At 45.8% G+C, this 22,597-nt stretch overlaps 1 long non-coding RNA gene across 2 annotated transcripts; it reads right to left on the bottom strand.

The window, feature by feature from the left end:
• Window positions 1-2,490: 2,490 nt before the first annotated feature.
• Window positions 2,491-22,597, bottom strand: LOC131482681 (uncharacterized). 2 transcript variants are annotated; one of them, XR_009247233.1, is made up of 4 exons: window positions 22,061-22,597; window positions 20,638-20,747; window positions 16,227-16,285; window positions 2,491-2,765 (listed from the first exon to the last, which is right to left on the bottom strand). It is a non-coding gene; the product is annotated as an uncharacterized LOC131482681 (long non-coding RNA). The 2 variants fall into 2 exon arrangements; XR_009247232.1 differs by lacking the exon at window positions 22,061-22,597 and having other exon boundaries at window positions 20,638-21,191.

Here is a 22,597-nt window from a genome sequence, read left to right as displayed (position 1 = left end):
AGGAGAAAGAACACTCTCTTCCTTTAGTCAATGCCCAAGTGCCCTCAACAACTGGAGCTTGGTCTAGGCTGAGAACTGGGAGCCAGGAACTGCTCAGGTCTCTCACATGCTTGCAGGAACCCAGTTCTTTGAGGCACCTAACACTTCCTGCCTCTCAGGGTCTGCATTGGTGAGAAGTCCAAGTCCGGAGCCAGAGGCTGCTATTGAACCCAGGTTCTCTGATGGTGGACATGGGCATTGGAACAAGTATCTTAGTCATCAGGCAGTCTACTTCTGCCCCAGAAGGTGACATTATTAAAAATTAAAATTAATGGGCACAATGAAATATTATAGACAGGCAACAACATGATCTATTGATGAAGTCCTATTCTTAAAACAGTAAAACAGTATTCTTAAAACACTAATGCCATCCTAGCCCTCAGGCTAGTGAGCCGAGCAACCAGAAATAACTCATCTAATCAAGTATTTATTGGAGACAAATACACCAAAAAAAATCCAAATCAAAAATTGCACTTCATTGTGTGCTATCATACACTATTGAATGCAGTCATTAGAGCAAAAAAGAAATTTGTGTGGTTCCAAAATTCAAACAGGGTCAATTAGAGGACAGAGGAAACTAACACTAAATTCCTTTTTTCTTTTGAGGCTGGAGGCTTTTACTGATCCTAGGACCAGCTTACATACAACAGCCATATAAATTATTCAGTGCAACCTATTTTAGACCCAACATTTAGAAATATCTTCAATTGAATGTATTGTTACTATAGGTGGGATTAAAATGATTGACTCAACTCTGGCAGCAAAGGAAAACAGATGGCTTAGACTTCTGATGGGACTATGTCCCTGTCACACTCACTGTAAGTGGAAACTATGGTAAGTCAAAGATGGGATTACTACCCCTACTCTATGGAACATCTTAGCTTAGCAACACAATATGGGCAGGGTATACTCAGTTTATTCTCATGATTGAATGGCTGTGATGATGATGATGATGATGATGATGATGATGATGATTTTGCTGCTGCTCAGCATTGAAGAGAGGATCATACCTCAGATCCCTAGTATGGGAAAATATCAGAAGTCAAATGTCTAAGTACAGTTGTTCTGATATGGGTTGCTGGTGTTGCAAGCGGCAGCCTAACCCAACGCACTATGCTGTCAGCATAGTTTATATAGAATGTATATTGCTTTCTCATCATCATCAAACTGAAAACTCCAAATCAAAGCATCAAAAGCCAGATAACTCTTGCAGAATTATTTCTGATTCAAGGTAGCATCATCAAGAGGTCTGATACACACATGAAACCGCAGACAGGAGGAGATGCGGGTGTAAATAAGTGATGGAAGAACACAATGACAATGGTGCTTCCCTAGCCCATGTCTGAGACCCTAGCTCCAGCTCCATACTAATGCAGCTTCCTGCCCGCCCTGCCCTCCCTCTCTTCTGTGCATCTTCCGTTCAATGAGGGCTTACCTCAAGCAATGGGATCCCTAGGAGCAGTCTTCTGGACAAACACAAAATCAAGCAAAAAGCACCTGACTAACAAAGGGTCAATACCATGAACAGAACACTGGACACACAGGAAGACGATTGCATTTCGTTCTGGTCACATTCCACTGACCTGAATCCCCGGTTGCTGTGGCAACATGCCTGGCCCACCTCAAATAGACAGTTTGGATGAAGGGATGCAGTAAGAGAAAGAGCACTCAATAAACGCTCTATCGTAAGTATACCCATGGGTAAATGCAGGCTTGCTTGCCCTTGGGAATTAATGGCAATTTTAGGGAGAGGAGCTAAAAGGATTTGTTAATTTGTTAAGATAATTTTTGTTAACATTTATCTCTTTAAATGGATAGATGGTGATCGTTTAAAATTTTTGGAGAGGTTGTAACACACAACTTCTCTTTTGCTTTTGCATGCCTTCAAGGAAGAGCAGTTGCAAAGGTGGGCTCTCCTCACTGCATTTTATTTGAGCTAATACTAAAGTTAATTTTCATCTACTTAAGATAATCAGCTCTCTGCAGAATAAACTGGAAAAAGTAAGACAAATCAGATAAATTGGGTAGCTAAAATTTGACCAGACGAACCCCATAGAGAAGATAACCAAATTTCCACCTACACGCAAGGCATTTAAATCCAGGAAGACATGTCCTGTTCTTTTCCTGTTAGTCTTAGAAATGTTTCCACAAGCTCTTCGCGTTTCCCCAGCGTCTAACCTAACGCTATCCAAATCTGCTCATAACCGAATCATATCCAGAAGGGCATACAGGCAACTGGCTCTTGTGTTGGTACAAACAGCCACTCTCAGGACACTTGACCTGAGCTGGTGAGTTGAAGCAGAGCAGAGCTGCGGAGCAGCTGTGTTCATGGAGCAACGTTGGCCTGCAGAGGCACTGGGGTGGCAGTGCTCCGAGAAGAGCAGTGGAGCAGCTGTGTTCATGGAGCAACGTTGGCCTGCAGAGGCACTGGGGTGGCAGTGCTCCGAGAAGAGCAGTGGAGCAGCTGTGTTCATGGAGCAACGTTGGCCTGCAGAGGCACTGGGGTGGCAGTGCTCCGAGAAGAGCAGTGGAGCAGCTGTGTGTTCATGGAGGAACATGGGCTCCCAGAGCCACTGGGATGGCAGTGCTCAGAAAAGGATTTTATTTTGATTATTATCATTTTTTTAAATACTGATTACATGGTTGATCAGGGTAGGAAGAATTGAAGTTTAGGAAAAATTGAGTGAATTCATTGCTTCCAAATTTGCTATTTCTTCTTGTTGTTTCTGGGGGAAGGAGAGAGACAAAGGGGAAAATAACTCATGACTTTCCACACGTTCCACACCCAGGGATGAGGAACCGCCACCTCAGATCAACCCAGAGTCTCAGTGTGTACACATTCCGAGGGGTCTGTCCAAGTGGCCTGGATAGTTCTGAAATGTTGCTGACTTCACTGATTTGAGGATGATGTCACCCTCCCTATGTCCATTGGCTCCATTCACCGAGATGTTTTGATGTCATTGTTTGCTCAGGGTAGTTGCCCAGTTAGTTCTGTTCTTCTGCTACAGCACCAAAAGTGCTGCCACACTCTCCTTTTACAACAGGGCTTGTGTCCATTGCTTCACCCTCTTCACCAAGTAGGGCATGTTCTTGCAGGCGAGTCCAAGCACCTGGGCCAGGTGTCCCAGCATCGCCTAATCCCCTACCTCTGGGACTCAAAAACCCAGCACCCACCTCACAGGTAGGCCCCAGGACCCAGGTCAGGCAACCTGAGCCCCCCCCCCCCCAGATCCCCTACCCTTGAGGCTCACAAACCCCATACCCACTTAGTAGGAGGGCCTTGAGACCTGGGCCAGGAGACTCAAGCCCTGCCAGAATCCCAACCGCCAGGATTCACAAAACCAACACCCACCTAGAAGGTGGGCCCCAGGATCTGGGCCAAGCAACCCACACCCCACGGGTTCCCCAGTTCCCGTGGCTCAGGAACCCATTCCCCACCACAAAGGTGGGCCCCATGACCCTAGCCAAGTGCCCCAAGCTTTTCTTGTTATTTCTACCAAAATTCTGATGGTTAAAATTGTCCTCATGAATTCCAGCGCTGACAATCTGGTTCTACGGCCTGCCCACTGTCCTGGAATCCCTTCGCCTGATAGAAGCTAATGAGCCCATGATGAGGATGAATCAGTCCTGTGTCCTGCTCAGTGTGAGTCACAGCAAAGTGCCCGAGTACAGCCAGGAATCCATCACTGTTACGCCACAGCCTCCCCTCCTTTGCTGCTGTTCCTCTGCGGGAATTAAATTTTCTGTCCAAACCCGGTAGTGGATGGGATAGGAAGACCTTGCTTTTTCTGTGGCCTAGGGACCTGCACTAGTCACTCCCAGCTCAGCCCTGGGCTTGGGGGCTCAAGCTGCTTGTGGGGCAGCCTAAGGATCTCTGTTTAGGGATAAACAAGCACTTCTTCAGGGAAGATAGACTTCCTTCTCTAGTCATCTATCAGTGAAAGAACAGCTGCTGCCCCATCATGCTCTTCCCCAGCCCGTAACCTCGGCCAGGTTCACCTGGGGAACGACGCCTTAACGCCTGAGTGGAGGGAACATCATAAATACAAAACATTAGCTCCACTTATCTTCAAGCTCATTAACATAACTAGAGAGATTTCAGTGAGGTGACCTAAGTTAGCCTTTATTTAATGCTTTAAGTTTCATTAGTCTTATTTACGAACATTTGCAATATCATTTCCAGTCATTAACTGCAATAATAGAGTCATAGAATGGCAAACTGACTTGTTTAAAGTTACATAGCAATGCTCTTAGGGTTTTAATGATCTGGGATTAATTTAAAATTAGGTAAAAGTGAATAAGTAAACAAGATGACATGGCAGCAGCATTTTGTACAACCATTAGACCCCATTCAGGATGCCTGCACCCTGTAACCAAGCATGGCCCCACTCTGGATTCCAGCACCCTGCTCAGTTACAGCCTGGGTGGCACAAGTAGCTGGGTCCCTGACATGCATGTAAATGATTCAGTTCCTGGCTTCATCCTAGACTGGCTCCAGCTACTGTGGGCATATGGGGAGGGAACCAGAAGATTCAAGATTGGGTTCTTCTCTCTCTCTCGGAAATAAAATAAGCAATTCAAAGTTAAAGTTACACAGCATACTGGTAGTAGGGATTTCTAGCTTAGGCTTCTCTGACTGTGCCAGTGACAGGCTGAAGGGTTGAGAGCATCAGCTGGACACCAGGCACTGTGCTGGTCACTGAGGTGCGTGTTCAGCTCTCACAGCAATCCTGTTACTAGGTGTTAGCATCGTTATCCATGCTTTACAAGTGAGAACTGGTCCCTCCTACAAGTCCAATCCCTAAAGCTTAGGGAATGGGAGGACACATGCAGAATAGTCCCCTCCTCCAAAATATAAAGCAGAAGGCTTCGGACTGGCTCAGCTCCAGTCTTTGAGGTCACTTGGGGGGGTGAACCATTGGACAGAAGATCTTCCTCTCTGTTTCTCCTCATCTCTGTATGACCGTCTTTCCAATAAAACAAATAAATCTTAAAAAAAAAAAAAAAAAACAATACTATATAACAGTAACTAGAGGGCCTGGTGCAACAGCTCAATTGGTTAATCCTTCCCCTTCAAGTGCTGGGATCCCATATGGGTACCAAACCGTGTCCTGGTCGCTCCACTTCCTGTCTAGCTCCCTGCTTGTGGCTTGGGAAAGCAGTCGAGGACAACCCAAAGCCCTGGGACCCTGGCACCCATGTGGGGACCTGGAGAAGTTCCTGGCTCCTGGTTTCAGATAAGCTCATTTCTGGGTTTTACAGTCATTTGGGGAGCGAACAAGCAGATGGAAGATTTTTCTTTCTGTCCCTCCTTCTCTCTGTGAATCTACCTTTCTAATAAAAAAATAAATAAATCTTTAAATAAAAACAATAACTGAACCCTTTGGATGAAAGTATGAAACATTGTTTTTAGGTTATGAAAAGATACTACAGGACTCGCATTGTGGTACGCCTGGTTCAGCAGCCACCTTTAATGCTGAATTCCGTATTTGAGTGCCTGTTGGAGTCCTGGCTGCTCCACTTCCAATATAGTTCCACTCTAATGTGCCTCAGAAGGCAGCTAAAGATAGCCAAAGTAGCTGTGTCCCTGCCGCCCATGTGAGAACGCTGGAGGGAGTTCTTGGCTGCCGGCTTCTGCTTGGCCCAGACATGACTGTCGCAGCCCTCAGAAAGAGCTCTTCTATTCTGTCTTGCTCTCTCTCTCTCTCTCTGCAACTCTACCTTTCAAATAAATAAATGCAAACAAATCTTTATAAAAAGTCACCGCAAAAACAAACAATACAATGCCTGTGTGAACAGACACACAAATGTCTATTTATTATTCAAACATAAAGATACTGGCATGTCTATAAATATTCTGACTATCAGAACATGACTGCTTTCCAAGAGAATGGCATCTGTCTAACAGTGGATGTATTGGCATGAATATTTAGTTATCCAAAACAAGGTTTTTAGAGATTTGCGACTAGGTTGTGGTGGGAGAAAGCCCACAAACAGAACCGGCTACGTGACATGATTCTTTCCTTATGGTTAGGTCTTAGGGCAGTTAAGAAATAAGCCAGACAGGCAGAATCACGGTATGTTTGCCATAGTGACAGCAGGACCTTCTCCCATAAAACATTTCATTTAGCATCCAAGAATCGTTATTTTACCAGATCATTCCCTTCTAACTCTCCTCATATATCTCCCAGAATGAATGAGCCTTCTCTTCCTTTTCGCTGTCTCTAAGCCACATAAGATGTGTCCAGATCTTTGCACGGGCCAGGCCAGGCTTCACTCTCTTGGACGTGGCTTGTTTTCATGGAAAGCTCTTCCTCAGCCTCATCTGAAGACTTAACTTCAGTGACCCCCTGCACCGCAAAACTATTCCCGACGAAGCTGAGACTCTTTCTCTGCTTAAGAACGATGCCCGCAAGTAGTGTTGTGGTGCAGTGGTGTAAGTCAGCATTGTAGCACTGGCATCCTGTGTCTGAGCATCAGTGCCAGGTGCTCCGCGTCCTAGGCAGCTCCCTGCTAAGGCGCCTGGGAAGGCAGTGTGAGGTGGCCCAAGTGCTAGGCCTCTGTCGCTCACAGAGAGTTCCTGGCTCCTAACTTTCATCTAGCCCAGCCTGGACAGCTGTGGAGTGTGTCTTCCTCTCTCTGACACTCTTTCAAACAAGACCAAGAACTGGCCTTTCACTCCACTGCCATCTCCCGTTTGTCCTGCCGTGTCTTCCTGTCGGGCTGCCCGTGTCCCTTCCGGCCTTCACTTGCTGACCTGACCCTGCCACTTGGCTGGATGGTTAGCTCTGTTGAATGCAGCCATTGTCTAACACTTGTCTGCAAGTTTCTGAATTTGTGCTTTTTCTTGGGCATCATGAGTGCTGAGGTCTCAGCTGAGTGCCAAAGCATTTCCTTTACCATCTTATAAGCTTTCCTATTCTATAATAGTTTCCTCCCAAGGTTCTGAGTGTCTTCGACTGCTTTCCCAGGCCACAATCAGGGAGCTGGATGGGAAGTGGGCCACCAGGATTAGAATCAGCAGCCATATGGGATCCCAAGGCGAGCACTTTAGCCGCTAGGCTACCGTGCTGGGCCCTAGCTGTGCATTCTTAATTGAGCCCCTGAGATAGAGTCCTTCCTTGTCTCCAAAGCACTTCAACTTCCTGGACTAGTCCATAAACTTGTCTGCTGTGTCTGCAAGCATCGGGGCTCTTGTCTAGCTAAAAAGCTCTAGTGAGTAGTGAGTTATTCTTCCAATTGTCTTAAAATCTAGGATAGAACTGAGAGGGTTTTTGTTGTTGTTTTTAATTCATTTACAGTGCATGCTACTTGGGAGTGTTCTGATTCCATCTTAAAAATTTGACTTACAAAACAAACAAGATCACATTGTTTTGCAAAGGTGTTTTAAAATATACATATGCAAAGAACAGGTATTTCACAAGCATATTAGACACTTTCTTATTTTCCAGGTAAGGGAAGAAAACTAGCAGAATTTAAAGCCCTGCAGCAATGATTAAACTTGTGCTAAGATCCCTCTGTCTCCTGTGTGTCCACTGGTTCACTCCCTCAGTGGCCACAACAGCCAGAGCTGAGCTGATCCGAAACCAGGAGCCAGGAGCCTCTTCGACTTTCCCACACGAGAGTGTAGGATTTCAAGGTTTTGGGCCATCCTTCACTGTCTTCCCAGGCCACAAGCAGGGAGCTGGATGGGAAGTGGGCCCACTGGAACACGGACTGGTTGCCTATATGGGATTCTGGCGTGTGCAAGGCAAGGACTTTAGCTACCAGGCTACCAAGCTGGGCCCTGTTCTCTTTTTGAAAAATAAGATTCCAGGGCCCAGTGCAGTTGCCCAGTGGCCAAAGTCCTCGCCTTGAACGCGCCAGGATCCCATATGGGCGCCGGTTCTAATCCCGTGGGCCCACTGGAACACGGACTGGTTGCCTATATGGGATTCTGGCGTATGCAAGTAAGGACTTTAGCTACCAGGCTACCAAGCTGGGCCCTGTTCTCTTTTTTAAAAATAAGATTCCAGGGTCCAGTGCAGTTGCCCAGTGGCCAAAGTCCTCGCATTGAACGCGCCAGGATCCCATATGGGCGCCGGTTCTAATCCCGGTGGCCCTGCTTCCCATCTAGCTCCCTGCTTGTGGCCTGGGAAACAGCTGAGAATAGCCCAAAGCCTTGGGACCCTGTACCCACATGGGAAGAGGCTCCGGGCTCCTGACTTCTGACCGGCTCAGCTCCAGCTGTGTGGTGACTTGGGAAGTGAATCAGTAGACAGAAGATCTTCCTCTCTGTCTCTCCTCCTCTCTCTATATTTGCCTTTCCAATAAAAATAAACAAATGTTTTTGAAAAATAGAATTCCAGTGGTCAGTGTAGTTAAAATTGTTGAAACCGGAATGTGAACAATGGCCTAATCTCGAGTTAGTAAAGATGAGAAAGAAACCGTGCGGTGTCTTTTCTCTTTGGGAGAAACCGGAAGTGTACAAAAGTGTACAAAAGCATTCTGTGAGACTGCACACTTCTCATGAGAAGCCACCTTCACAGCAGATGCTGTGCTCACACGCTACAGGAAAAGTGGTCTCTTTTCTGAGAAGGAAGGAAGGAAGGAAGGAAGGAAGGAAGGAAGGAAGGAAGGATAGATTAAGGGAGGAAGGGAAGGAAGGGAAGGAAGAAGGGAGGGAGGGAGGGAGGGAAGGAGAGAGAGAGAGGGAGAGAGGGAGGAGGAAGCCAGCTGCCCCCACGCCCTAGCCTTAGCTAACCGGTCTGGTCTGACTAGCGCCTGGCCTCGAGGCTTCTGGCCCCCTAGGCATCCTTCTAGCTCCGAATTCCACGCAGAGCTAGCTACTGATACAAGTAATTGTTAGTCCTGGCAAAGTCCACAGAGTCCAGAGATAAAGCTTGCTCCCATCTACCCTGAAGTTTTATTTTCAAACAGAACCATTCACATCTCAACTCTCACTCCTCAGTTTCTGAGCTTTACCTCAGTTCAAATGAAATTCGCTCACCTCTGATGTTTCACTAGCCATTATTTCTCGGTTGTGTTAAACTTTTCCTTGTGACTGGTGCAAGAGAATTTCCATTTCCTCCTAAGCCAGCCATTCACTCCCTCAGCTTTTTTTTTATACACAACATATAACATACATAACATGTTATACATAACATCATATCATCTTAAATTAAGGCAAACATGTGGTATTTAACCTTTTGGGATTGGCTCATTTCCCTTAGCATCATGGTTCCCTCAGCTTTTTTTAAAGCTGAACTTTTGCCAAGTGGCCCACTTCTGATCTTTAAGATATAATAGTTTTCTGGGTAGCTTTCTAGAAAGAATTTTTTCCTCTCTGACAAAGTAAAAGTAGAAAATCATCAGAAAGCCTTTTATTTTCCCTACCCTTTCCCTATATTGTCAAGTGAGCGTAAGAGAATGGACCCTGGGCTGTGTCGGCTGGCTGCCCTCCATCCCAGGGTGCAGGGGCCTTTGGGAGGCTGGGTGGGGCTGCTTTCCTTGTCTTTCCCCTTCCCCCAGATTCAGGAAGGAAAAAAAGAGAATGTGGAAATGGTGATCTCACCCACCTTCCTGTGGCCCTCGACCCTAACCACCTTAATCAACTTTGTAAAAATCATCACAAATAAAAATAATAATTAAAAAAGAATAAACAACATCTAAAAGTTTTTTTAAATTAAAAAAAGAAAATTGACTTTTCTAAGGACAATCTGTGTCCACAAAAGATGAGCTGTTGCTCATCTTGCAACAATCTTTATTGTGTGACCTGACTAAATGTCTTTACTGATCAAGAGCATTATTGATTACATAGATTGTTGCGTACAGCCTAACACTGCAAAAAAATAATAAAATTGCTATGATTTAAAGCTCTTGATTGGCTTTATTTTCATTTTTATTTTCCTGCAACATTTCTTTCTTTTTTTTTTAAAGATTTATTTATTTTTATTGGAAAGGCAGATGTACAGAGAGGAGGAGAGACAGAAAGGAAGATCTTCAGTCTGCTAATTCACTCCCCACGTGAGGACAATGGCCAGTGTGTGCCGATCTGAAGCGGGAACCAGGAACCTCTTCCATGTCTTCCACGTGGGTGCAGGGTCCCAAAGCTTTGGGCCGTCCTCAACTGCTTTCCCAGGGCCACAAGCAGGGAGTGGATGGGAAGTGGATGGGAAGTGGGATTAGAACCGGTGCCCATATGGGATCCTGGTGCATTCAAGATGAGGACTTTAGCCACTAGGCCATCGTGCCAGGCCCGCCTGCAGCATTTCATTTCATAGAAACAGAAAAAAGTATTTCCATGAGCTGAGCAGAAGAGATTGGTTTTTATGAACAAGGAAGGGCTGAAAAAAAGCAGAACCAAACAAAAACTCAGATTGACTATTTCACTGTTATTTTCCTTGTAATATGAAGACAGGAAGACAGAGCAATAGCGACATAATTGGTTGACCTCAGGTCATTTCAGGTTACCTTTTTTTGTGTAAGAATGTAGGTGAAGGGGCATGCCATTAGCTTGCTGATTTAAACTGGCAAGTTTGGAAAATATAGCTTCTACTGCTCTTGATTTTTCAGGTCTGAGAACAATTTAACTGCCATGTAAGCCCTGGAACATGGGCAGGGATGACTCCAAATGGAGCCTGCTGGGGCCAGTACAGGAGATGAGCTTAAAAAGAGGGGCGCTATGATTTTTACTTAACAACATGAGTTACTTTAATATTATTTACATATTGTAATATATATATATATATTTAAAAGATTTATTTTTCTAATTAGAACGTCAGATATACAGAGAGGAGGAGAGACAGAGAGGAAGAACTTCTGTCCAATGATTCACTCCCCAAGTGACCACCATGGCCAGAACTGAGTCGGTCTGAAATTGAACCAGGAGCTTCTTCTGGGTCTCTCACGTGGGTGCAGGGTCCCAAGGCTTTGGGCTGTGCTCAACTGCTTTCCCAGGCCACAAGCAGGGAGCTGGAGGGGAAGTAGGGCTGCTAGGATTAGAATCAGCGCCCATATGGGATCCTGGAGCATGCACGTTGAGGACTTTGGCTACTAGGCTACTGCACTGGGCCCTGTAAGAGTATATTTATTATGTTTACATATATTGATTGGTAAATGTTCCTTTCTATCCTTGAAATGACTGGTAAGGAGTTCAGCAGGTTCTGTGGGAAAGTCTGGAGCAGTCTCATATTTCAGTTAGAAAGGAAGGGAGGTACATCTAGATCACTGTTAACACACTGAACGCAGACCTTACTAAGGGCAGCCATTAGTAGAAATTGCCACTCCCATGTAAACGTGGCTTTTACACTCCATACTTCAGAAAACTATTCAACCTCTTCCATTTATTGCTCTTCAAAAGCTAGTTTTATTACCACTTGCATATTGTCATATTTCCACTTTAAAAAGGATTGACTTGCTACGTTGCACAAAGGTTGAAGGACATAAAACTTTCTGACTCCACCTCCCTCCTCTCTGGCACTCCATTCACCTTTCCTTTCCAAGTCCAACTCCTTGTCTTTGCTGATCCTCTTAGTGTTTCCTCCAGGATTCTTGCACTATCCCAGCGAAGCTGGCTCCCAAGTAGCACTTGCAAAGGAGGCATAGGCAGTAGGGTGTGACCCAATAGGTTAGCTCAGCAATGTGGTTAGACAGTAAGAGATCTGGGCAGGGCAAGGTTACTGACTCAGAGGGAGGCAGCAGGACTTGGCATGCTTGTGGGACTGGGCAGGCTTTAAAGTGTCCCTGAAAGGTAGCAATTAAGGCCAGGGAAGCAGGCTAATTAGGCTGTTTGGGACCATCGTCCACAGCCAGTGCTGCAGAGGGCTTGTCCTCCGCTTGCAGCCTAGGAAACTATTGACCGCTGTCTGTGGTCCTCGAGGTGTGCTCCAGCCAGCACCTCTCCCTACACAGCATTTTAGATGTGGGGGCGATTATAAAACTCCGTATTTAAAATAATTTTTTAAATATATTATTTATTTTTATTGCAATGTCAGATATACAGAGAGGAGGAGAGACAGAGAGGAAGATCTTCCATCCGCTGATTCACTCCCCAAGTGGCCACAAAGGCCAGAATTGATCCGTAGCCAGGATCCCAGAGCCTCTTCCGGATCTCCCACACAGGTGCAGGGTCCCAAGGCTTTGGGCCGTCCTCGACTGTTTCCCAGGCCACAAGCAGGGAGCTGGATGGGAAGGAGGGCAACTGGGATTAGAACTGGCACCCATATGGGATCCCGGCACATTCAAGCAAAGACTTTAGCTGCTAGGCTACCTCGCGGGACCCAAAACTTCTTAATTTTGAAAAAACCAATCCGACACAAGATTTTCAATTCAAAATGAATTGAGCCGAATAAAAAGGAAAACCCTTTATGTTCACCTGAGCTAAAAAATCACTTCAAGGGAAGGCTTGAGGACTGAGTTTCTTTTCCTTTTTTGGGACCTGACTTCAGAGAATTATTGTTTACAGTTATTTTTGCCAAGCAATCAATGCCTCTTTATGACTTTATAATCTAATCCAACATCAATACCCTATACTTTTCTAAAGTGCATTCCTGAAGGTCAAAAGTGACTTCCGAACAAAAAAAAAAAAAAGAAAGAAAGAAAGAGAAAAAAAGTGACTCCCTGGGACAGGCATGATGGCTCAAATGCTAAATCCTCATCTTGCAAGCGTCAGGATCCTATATGTATTTGGCTTCCTGTCCTGGCTGCTCCACTTCCCATCCAGCTCCCTGCTTGTGGCCTGCGGAAGCAGCACAGGACGGCCCAAAGCCTTGGGACCCTGCACCCATATGGGAGACCTGGAAGAAACTTGTGGCTTCGAATTCGTTCAGCTCTGGCCATTTGGCCATTTGAGGAGTGAACCAGTGGATGGAAGATCTTTCTTTCGGTCTCTCATTCTCTCCATAAATCTGATATGCCTTTCCAATAAAAACAAATTAATCTTCTTTAAAAATGACTTCCTCAATTTCTGTATCCAATGTTTTCCTCTTGATCCTCACTTCTCTTACCCTCCCCACAAGCAGTATCACCACTTACCCCAGCCCAAGCATCTAAGCAACTTAAAAGAATTCAGATATCATTTTTTGAAAGATTTATTTATTTTTTATTACAAAGTCAGATATACAGAGAGGAGGAGAGACAGGGGAAGATCTTCTGTCCGATGATTCACTCCCCAAGTGAGCGCAATGTCCAGTGCTGTGCCAATCCGAAGCCAGGAACCAGGAACCTCTTCCAGGTCTCCCACACGGGTGCAGGGTCCCAAGGCATTGGGCCGTCCTTGACTGCTTTCCCAGGCCACAAGCAGGGAGTGGATGGGAAGTGGACCTGCCAGGATTAGAACTGGCGCCCATATGGGATCCTGGTGTGTTTAAGGTGAGGACTTTAGCCTCTAGGCCATGGCGCCAGGCCCCAAATATCATTTTTTAAAATGCTGATTTATATGTACTTGTTTACTGAAGAGGAAGAGGAAGTGAGAGAGGAGGGCTAAGTCAAGCCAGAGCCAGGAACCCTTAGCCCTCTGTAGATCCTCCCCATGGGTAGCAGTGACTCCATCACTTGATCTGTCATCTTCTGCCTCCTCGGGCGCAAAGACGGAAGTTAGACCAGAAGAAGAGTAGCCGGGACTTAAAATGACCCTCCATCTGATATACAATAGAGGTGTCCCAAACAATGGCTTCACACACTGGGTCCCAAACTGGTCCCAAAATCCATGCTTAAATACCTCCTATGATCTCTCAACACCTTTCCCATCCACTGGACCCTAAAAGAGTAGACCCAAACCACTACTCATGACTAAGTGACAGTTCTTAGCTTTCTCTACCTCTCCACTGGAAATCACCTTTTTTCCTAAAATCAAGCTCTTGACCCTTGATAGATATTTATTTGTCTTGGTTTTGTAACACTATGTAGGTGAGCAAAGTAGTCAGGAAGAGTCAGGGAACTAAGGATTCTTACCACTCAGCCCACTCGCACCTCCCAAGTCCCATCATCTTCCATGACAGTTTGCAGGCTGAAGCCAGGAGCCTAGAACTCCATGTAGGCCTCTCACGTGCCTGACAATGCTCACAGCATGTGGAACGTCTTCTGCTCCCCATCCAAGTCCAACAGCAGGAAGTTGGGTCACGCCAATGCTCCAATAGGGGATGTCAGCTTAGCACAGGCGGTGGCTCCGCTGCCTGCTGCGCCATCCCACCGGCTCCCTCATTAGCCGTGTGCCTCCACTTCCACTTTCTTGAAACAGACAGTTCAGACTTATCTTCTTTTCCAGAAGGAAAATTTTTTGAAAACATTTCTATTAAGATTTTTTTGGGCCTGGCGGCGTGGCCTAGTGGCTAAAGTCCTCACCTTGAACGCCCCAGGATCCCATATGGGCGCTGGTTCTAATCCTGGCAGCTCCACTTCCCATCCAGATCCCTGCTTGTGGCCTGGGAAAGCAGTGGAGGACGCCCCAAAGCCTTGGGACCCTGCACCCGTGTGGGAGACCTGGAAGAGGTTCCTGGTTCCCGGCATAGGATCGGCACAGAACTGGTTGTTGCACTCACTTGGGGAGTGAATCATTGGACGGAAGATCTTCCTCTCTGTCTCTCCTCTCTGTATATCTGACTTTGTAATAAAAATAAATAAATCTTAAAAAAAAAATATTTTGAAAAATTTTACTTAAGATCCAGGAAGAATCCTAAGCAAAACCATGGGTCATGCCCATTCGGAGCTGCATTATCTCTCACAGAAAATTACAAACACTCAGAAGTACCCTTTTAGATATTATTCAACATTTTATTTTGGAAAAATATAAGCTTTGAGACTGAGACATTTCCATATAACAAAAGGTATTTCTTTCATCTCCCTCAAGCTCCTAAGATTCAGAAAGCAAAAGACCTCGATTACTGAAAGTGTGTTATTACTTCAGATCTGCTTTAATGAAAGCAGAGTTTACAAACTGCAGCTCTTTCTTTGAGGGTACTTTTGATCTAAGACCTATAATCAAAGGGACCCAGGGAAAGGTTTTGTGACCTGTTGAATTTCTAGCAATTTCAGTTACAGAATTAAGAATGTTCAGGAAAAAAAAAAAAAAAAGAAGAAGAAGAAGAAGAATGCTCAGAAGGCTACCTACAAAACTTCCTTCTTGGGCCCGGTGCGATAGCATAGTGGTTAGGGTCCTTGCCTTGCACTCACCGGGATCCCATATGGGCGCCGGTTCTAATCCCCGCAGCCCTGCTTCCCATCCAGCTCCCTGCTTGTGGCCTGGGAAAGCAAGCAGTCAAGGATGGCCCAAAGCTTTGGGACCCTGCACCCAGTAGAGCTCCTGGTTCCTGGCTTCGGATTGGCTCAGCTCCAGCGGTTGCGGTCACTTGGGGAGTGAATCATCGGACGGAAGATTTTCCTCTCTTTCTCTCCTCCTCTCTGTACATCTGCCTTTCCAATAAAAATAAATAAATCTTACAAAAAAACCTTCCTTCTTAAAAAGCTTTTTTTTTCTTCCTTTACTGAATAGAGAATGAAAACCCGGCAGGTGAAAGAGTAGGCACTTCATCCTCCTCTTCACTCTGCTGCTTACAAATTCCTCACAACTGTGTTGGATGTTTTTCTGTGGAAATAGTTTACACTTTCTGTCTGTACTTTTACTTTTAAAAATCCTGCTGCAGCAAATGAGCCTCCTTATGTCGAGTTATATATGAAGCATTTTTCAGAAACGGTGTTCTTTCTCCAGTCTCCAATGATCTCCTCTCTGTTTACCCACACATTCAGATTTTCCAAAGTAGCAGGAAATGTGGCACTCTTGTGTTTACTGGCGTCTAAGCTGCCACATACCAGTCTTGTGACCTAAACAGAATTCACACCAATTTAGGAAAAAAGAAGTAGGTGGGAAGGATTTGAGACTCACATAATCGGATTAGGAGGGACATTTAATTGCACTTGATCAAGGATTTCAGTGAGATTGTCCATGGAAACAAGAGCTCAATTCTACTTCTTTTTCTTTCCTTCTTTCCTAAAACTCTCAAGTCTTGTCAATGTTCAGGGACAATGGTTCATTCTTTCCCTGGACCTGCAGCTGGAAACCCTAGGGTTCCTGCCCGAGTCAATTACAGCAGCCAGGAAGCCTGGTGGGAGGTGATCTTTCTCCAAATTGTTTCCTTTCCTTCTACCTGGGAATTGCATTGCAAAAATCACTTCTTTGTGAAAATACGCATAAAATATTGCATAAGCCTTACCTAATATTTTTATTAATAGTTGTATGTCTGGTCCTTCTGGTTTGGACGGGAGACACGTGCTGTAATGAGAAAGAAAATGGTGTGGGATTGGAGGATGGTGTACGAAGCAATGTGCAACTAACACAAGGTAACTGCTAGCTGCCTTTCTGAAAGGCAACTTGAAAGCATTTATCAAGTGATTAAAATGAAAAACATCGAAAGGCACATACATAACATCAGTTCTTTATAGAGCATATGGCGCACACATGTGTTGGAAACCACAGTCACTTAAAATGAGGCCAAAGAACTTTCTTCACTATAGGCAAGAGTGTTCTCAACTTGTGGCTTAAAAACAGGCTATAAAAAGTTATACTACTCGGTCCAGCGCAATGGCCTAGTGAATAGATCCTTGCCAGAATCCTATATCAGCATTGATTCATGTCCCGGCTGCTGCACTTCCCATCCTGCTCCCTGCTTGTGGCCTGGGAAGGTTGGCCCAAGGCCTTGGGACCTTGTACGCACATTGGAGACTTGGACGAGGCTCCTGGCTTTGGATCACCTCAGTTCTAGAAAGCAGGAGCTTTCTCTCTCCTTCTCTCTGTAAATCTGCCTTTCCAATGAAAATAAATAAATATTTTAAAAAGTTATCCTATTTTTCTAAAGAAAATCTGTATTACACACAGAATGACATACCAATAGTAATTAACTCTGTGTGCATACTTTAAGCTTTTTTATCTGCATTTGTCTCCCATATTCTGCCTTTTTTTTTTTTTTTTGTATTATTTTTATTGGAAAGTCAGATATATAGAGAGGAGGAGAGACAAAGAGGAAGATCTTATGTCTGACGGTTTACTCCCCAAGCGGCTGCAAAGGCTGGAGCTAGCCAATCCGAAGCCAGAAGCCTGGAGCTTCTTCCGGGCCTCCCACGTGGGTGAAGGGTCCCAAAGCTTTGGGTCATCCTTGACTACTTTCCCAGGCCATAAGCAGGAAGCTGGATGGCAAGCGGGGCCACTGGGGTTAGAACCAGTGCCTATATGGGCTCCTAGCATGTGCAAGGCAAGGACTTTAGTCACTAGGCCATCATGCCCGAGCCACATATTCTGACTTTCGAGCTATTAAAATAATATACTGTTATCAAATCATTTTCTTCAAGAATTACTCTCCTACCTTGTACTTGTAAAACAGGTGCTAATTTTGTTACATGATTCAAGGATTCAAGCTTTCAGAAGTCACTTAATCTCTTTCAGTTAGGTTTCTTCATTTGCAAAGCAGAGGTGATGTACTTAAAGGACTACTGAGACTTAAATGAGCAAAGGCCTGTTACAGTGAAGCAGAGTTTTGTTTACCAGTAACTTCTAGAAATCACTGTCCACTAGGTGCCTGTGGGTGGCTAACCCTCCAGATGAACATGTGACTCTATCCAAGTATACAGAGTGGCACTCTCCCAAGCTTCAGCCATGTTGCAATTATTTTTTTCTGAAGAGCATTATTATAAATTACGACTTGGGTCCCAATTCGTTGGTCAAATATCTATTTTTTTAAATGTTTGCTTATTTTATTTTGGAAGTCAAAGTTACAGAGAGAAGGAGAGAGAGAGAGTGCACGGGATGTTCCGTTCACTGCCTTACGCCACAAATGGCCACAGCCACTCTGGGCCAGCCTAGAGTCAGGATAAAGGAGATTTTTCCACATCTCCCATGTGGGTAGGAAGAGTCCAAAGTCTTGGGCCATCTTCTGCAGCTTTTCCAAAGCCATCAGCAGGCAGCTGGGTTGGAAGAGGAGCGGCTTGAATAGCAACTGGTGTCCAGGCCACCACACTGGCCCCCTCAGGTGTCTATTCAAACTACTACCTTTCTGATGAATTTTGCTACAGGTGAGGTTGTTGGCAGAACACGGAGGTTTTTACAGCAGTATCTTTGCTGCACAGAGATCATCACAACATTTAAAGCCAACAATGAATTCAGAATGCTAATGTGACATCACAGCAACGCACCCCACAGGAGTCAGCCTACATCACGGTGCTGCAGACTCCCCTTACTCCTATATTCTCTCATCTATTGGACATTTGTAATGGAGACTGAATTTCCTACTGGTGATTACCACACCTGAGTCATCTGGTGTAGAGGAAGTCAGGCTTGTGAGATGCCAAAGGGGAGGAGGTAACAAATTAAAAATATATTTCAGGAAATCAGAGACCAGCTATATAAGTTATACACTTTTTGTTTCTGAGACTCTAAAGAGCCTGTTTGTTTTTTGTTTTTTTTTTTTAAAGATTTATTATTTTTATTACAAAGTCAGATATACAGAGAGGAGGAGAGACAGAGGGGAAGATCTTCCGTCCGATGATTCACTCCCCAAGTGAGCCGCAACGGGCCGGTGCGCGCCGATCCGATGCCGGGAACCAGGAAAATCCTCCAGGTCTCCCACACGCGGGTGCAGTGTCCCAATGCACTGGGCCATCCTCAACTGCTTTCCCAGGCCACAAGCAGGGAGCTGAATGGGAAGTGGAGCTGCCGGGATTAGAACCGGCGCCCATATGGGATCCTGGGGCGTTCAAGGCGAGGACTTTAGCCGCTAGGCCACGCCGCTGGGCCCGAGCCTGTTTGTTTTTAAGATGAATGAATTAATGAATTTGGCAGAGAGAGTGCGAGCTTTCATCTTCTGGTTCTATTTACAAATGCTTAGAGCGGCTGGCCTCCTTCCCAGCCCAAACCCTCCAAGTTCACTGGACTGTCCCGTGAGGGCTGCAATGTGGGCGCCAGGGACCCAGCTCCTGGAGACGCCCTGCTGCTTCCCAGGCTGCACACCAGCAGGAAGCTAGAACCATGGAGCTGGGCTGGGATTCATGCTTTGTCACTCCAACTTGGGCTACAGGCCTCTTGGTCAGCTGCTTAATCTCCACACCAAACACCTGCCCACATTTGGTTTTATTTATACTGTCACTACCCCACAACTTTTATGAAACTCAACCTCGGGAGCTGGTGGTGCGGCTGTGTGTAGTACGTTAAGCTGTTGCCTGCAGGATTGACATCCAGATGGGCGTGGGTTTAAGTTCTGACTGCTCTGCTTCTGATCCAGCTCCCTGCTAATGCTGCTGGAAAATCAGCGGAACATAATGTACATGCTTGGGTCGCCTGCACAGAGGTGAGGTCTTGATGAAGCCCCTGGCTTGCCAACCCTGGCCACCGCTGCCATTTGGGGAATGAACCAGCGGCTGGAAGGTCTGTCTCTGCCTTTATGATAAATAAGTAAATATTAAAAACCCAAGGCAAACAAAATAAAACAAAAAACCTCCTCCTCCTCTTGAAGACTAGCATCAAAGATAGCCTAACTTCTCTTTGGTCTACAAGTCTCTACAACCACTCACCATTTAGAGTTTTTAAGAGGTTTTTCTGCTAGTGATAATGGGAACGACACATAATTTCATTTTTGAAGAAAAGACTATCTTTCAAAACCATGCACATTTCCCTCTTACCAAAGAAGAAATAAAAGCACTTGGTTTTTGAGCCTCCGAAGCTCTGAAGGATGCAGTCCAGTTTGAATTCAGGGATTGATTCCGTTCAGTCATTTCTGGCTTCCTGTACTAGCAGGGACCTTTGGACAGAAGGACGATGGACAGTGAGGGACACTGCCAAGTTGTTCTAGACCCACCCTCAGGGACCCCCAACAAGGGAGAAGCAGACAAGGCACACTGCGTCCCCTCCCCTCCACCTGTGTAGCTCACTAATCTCCCAAGGTCAGCTCCAAGAAGGCTGTACACTTGGATCAGGAAGCTTTGTGATGCTCAGGGGACATTCTACAAAGAGCAGCAGCTTGGAGGTGTTGAATAAAAGTTACAGCCTCGTGTTTGCAACCTAAGCTCTTGCACAGACCGGGCCTAAAAGGAAAACAGAGGCTCTCACACTACAGTTCCAACCATCAAGGTGAGACTGTTTCTCTAACCTTCTCGGAAACAGGCATGTTTCCTGAATAGGTCAGTTTCTGTTGGCAATATATGAGGTGTCTGCTGGTTTCTTCTCTGCACAAAAGTAACCCGAAATTTAACTGACTCATCAGTTGGGTCTTCCTGTACGTGGAGAGCCACTTTGCCTGACCAATCTGGCTTTTTTTTTCTTCTTTTCAGTCAGTTTTCCCCTATAAAACTAACCTCTTCTACTCACTCAATAGGAACATTTATTCTCTTTCAGGGTGCAAAGTATTGCCGGATTCTAAAATTGAGGGAAAAAAAATCAATGAAAATCTGCAAGCCAACTGCTGGGATTCAACTATTCAACAAGAGCAAAGGTGTTTCCTAAGACCCCACCCCTGGGACAGCTCCTTTGGGAAAATTTTTTATGTGTGCATGACTTTCACCTGATTTTATCCTTGAATTCATGTCCCAACTGCATGCTATAATAAAGGTTGTCCATGCTCTCAGGTTGCAGTTCCTTACTGAGGCACACGGAGGATGGAGGCAGCCTCAAGCCGAATTAGGCTACTCGAAGTGCTGTGGCCTTGGGTCCAGGATAGAGCGGACACAGACATTTGTGGTGGTCTCAAGCACTGTGTGGAAGTTGATTTGGACCCGATGGAGTAAGTTTATGTCAAAAGCGTGGGTAACAATTAGTGAATGCTCTCTATGTGCCAATGGTTCCCTTACTTCTCAATGACAACTGAGGGAATCCATTATCCTCATTTTATAGAAAAAAGTAACACACAAGCAGACGGAGTCACCTGTCCAAACGAGCGGTCAGGGCAGGGTTCATACTCCAAGTCTGACCCACACACGAGCATGGGCCGCAAGAATTGAAATAAGGGAAGATGCATGGAGTTATAGCAATGGCAGTTCCAGGCAAAATGTTGTTGGGAAGTTACATTTCACTTTACATGGTCAGGTGACTAGTTAATCTGAGAATCAGGAGTGAATCTCAGGGCTGATGTCCTGGTGCAGCCTGATAAACTGTCTGACATCCTGTATCTGGGTGTAAGTTCCAGATTGGCTACTCCATTTCCCGTCTTGCTTACTGTCTGGGATGGCAGCTGAAGATGGCCTAAATGCCAGGGTCTCTGCCTGCGATCCGCAGAGGGGACCCGCAAGGAGGCTGGGCTCTGCTGTAGCCATTTGGGGGGCAAACCAGCAGATGCAGGATACGTCTGTATCCCATAAACGCTTTTCAAGGGCATCTTAACGACAGGAATAGATCTCATATCTTTCAGTTGTTAGGTCACTTAGTTTCATTTATTGGGCTACACCATAGGCTCTTCAAATCCCAAACTGAGCTGTGAGCATGCAGCTCTGGGGTGAAGGTGCTGTTTAACACGCCTGCCTGTCAGAATTCCCAGGGTTCAGTCCCCAGCTCAGGCTTCTGAGCCATGCTGGCTTTGGTCCCCACGCAGCCCTGTTCTGCGTGGCACCGGGGGTGAACCAGAGCCAGGGCGTCTTTGCCTCTCTCAAAACGGACAGTTTAAAATCCACAAACGTGGTAACTTGCGGGTCAGCCACAGAATGTATGTGGGACTAACACCACGACGTCAACAATACTGACTTAGGCTCTAAAATAGAAAATTAACCTTAGGTTTTCACTTCAACATTCCAAGTAGGTAACAGAAATGAAACGGCAGTTTTAACATACAAAAACTTGAAGCACTGTTCGACCTCAGCGTAAGTTCTGTTTTATCTTTCCTAAATACATAAAGACAAACTCTTTTGTTCCTAATCTTTAGGAAGAGGCTAAAAATACATACTGGAAGTTCATTATCTGCCAGGTTCACAAATGGGAGATGGCTGTTATTCCCCTCGGCCTCCCCAGGTAAGTTTTACTACGAGATAAACATGTGCTGCAAAAAAAAGGGAAGATGACTAGCATTTCTCTCACCTAATCTTTAGTCTGCGGTCTCTCTGCTACCAGACATGAACTTAGCCATTTAAAAGACTATCTTTCACGGGCGGGTCCTTGTTTGCACTCCCTCAGCTGAGGCACCGCAGGCGTGTCGGGGAAGGCAGCACACAGCGTCGCCCAGAGCGCCCCGGCCGCGGGGCATGTTGGAACTTGTAGTCCGACCCGGCCTGCCAGATCTGGCTTTTCATTAAACGCGTCCCTCCGCTTAAACCTTTCTGGTCCCACAGCTAGAGGAAGCCGTAAGTTCCAGCTTCCTTTGATAAATCGTAGTTTACTCCCGGTTCCAGCGTCTTCCTGGGTGCTCTTCGAAACTCCTACGCCCTGTGGGCTCCTTCATAAGCCTACCAGGGATTGGGCGGCGCTCAGCGTGAGGCGGAGCCCTGCGTGGAAGATCGCTTCTGATTGGCTACTTTCAGATGAAAGAGGCGTTTCTCGGTCGGCTCGCTGAGACGCGCACCGAGGTTCAAAAGGGAAGCCTTCACCACAGCGAGCCTTCTCGCGGGTGAAATCTCG

Source organism: Ochotona princeps, chromosome 19 (genome assembly GCF_030435755.1).
Source record: "Ochotona princeps isolate mOchPri1 chromosome 19, mOchPri1.hap1, whole genome shotgun sequence".
Lineage (NCBI taxonomy): Eukaryota > Metazoa > Chordata > Mammalia > Lagomorpha > Ochotonidae > Ochotona > Ochotona princeps.
The sequence above is the reverse complement of the archived record's forward strand: the minus strand, read 5'-3'. Positions and strand labels throughout refer to the sequence as shown.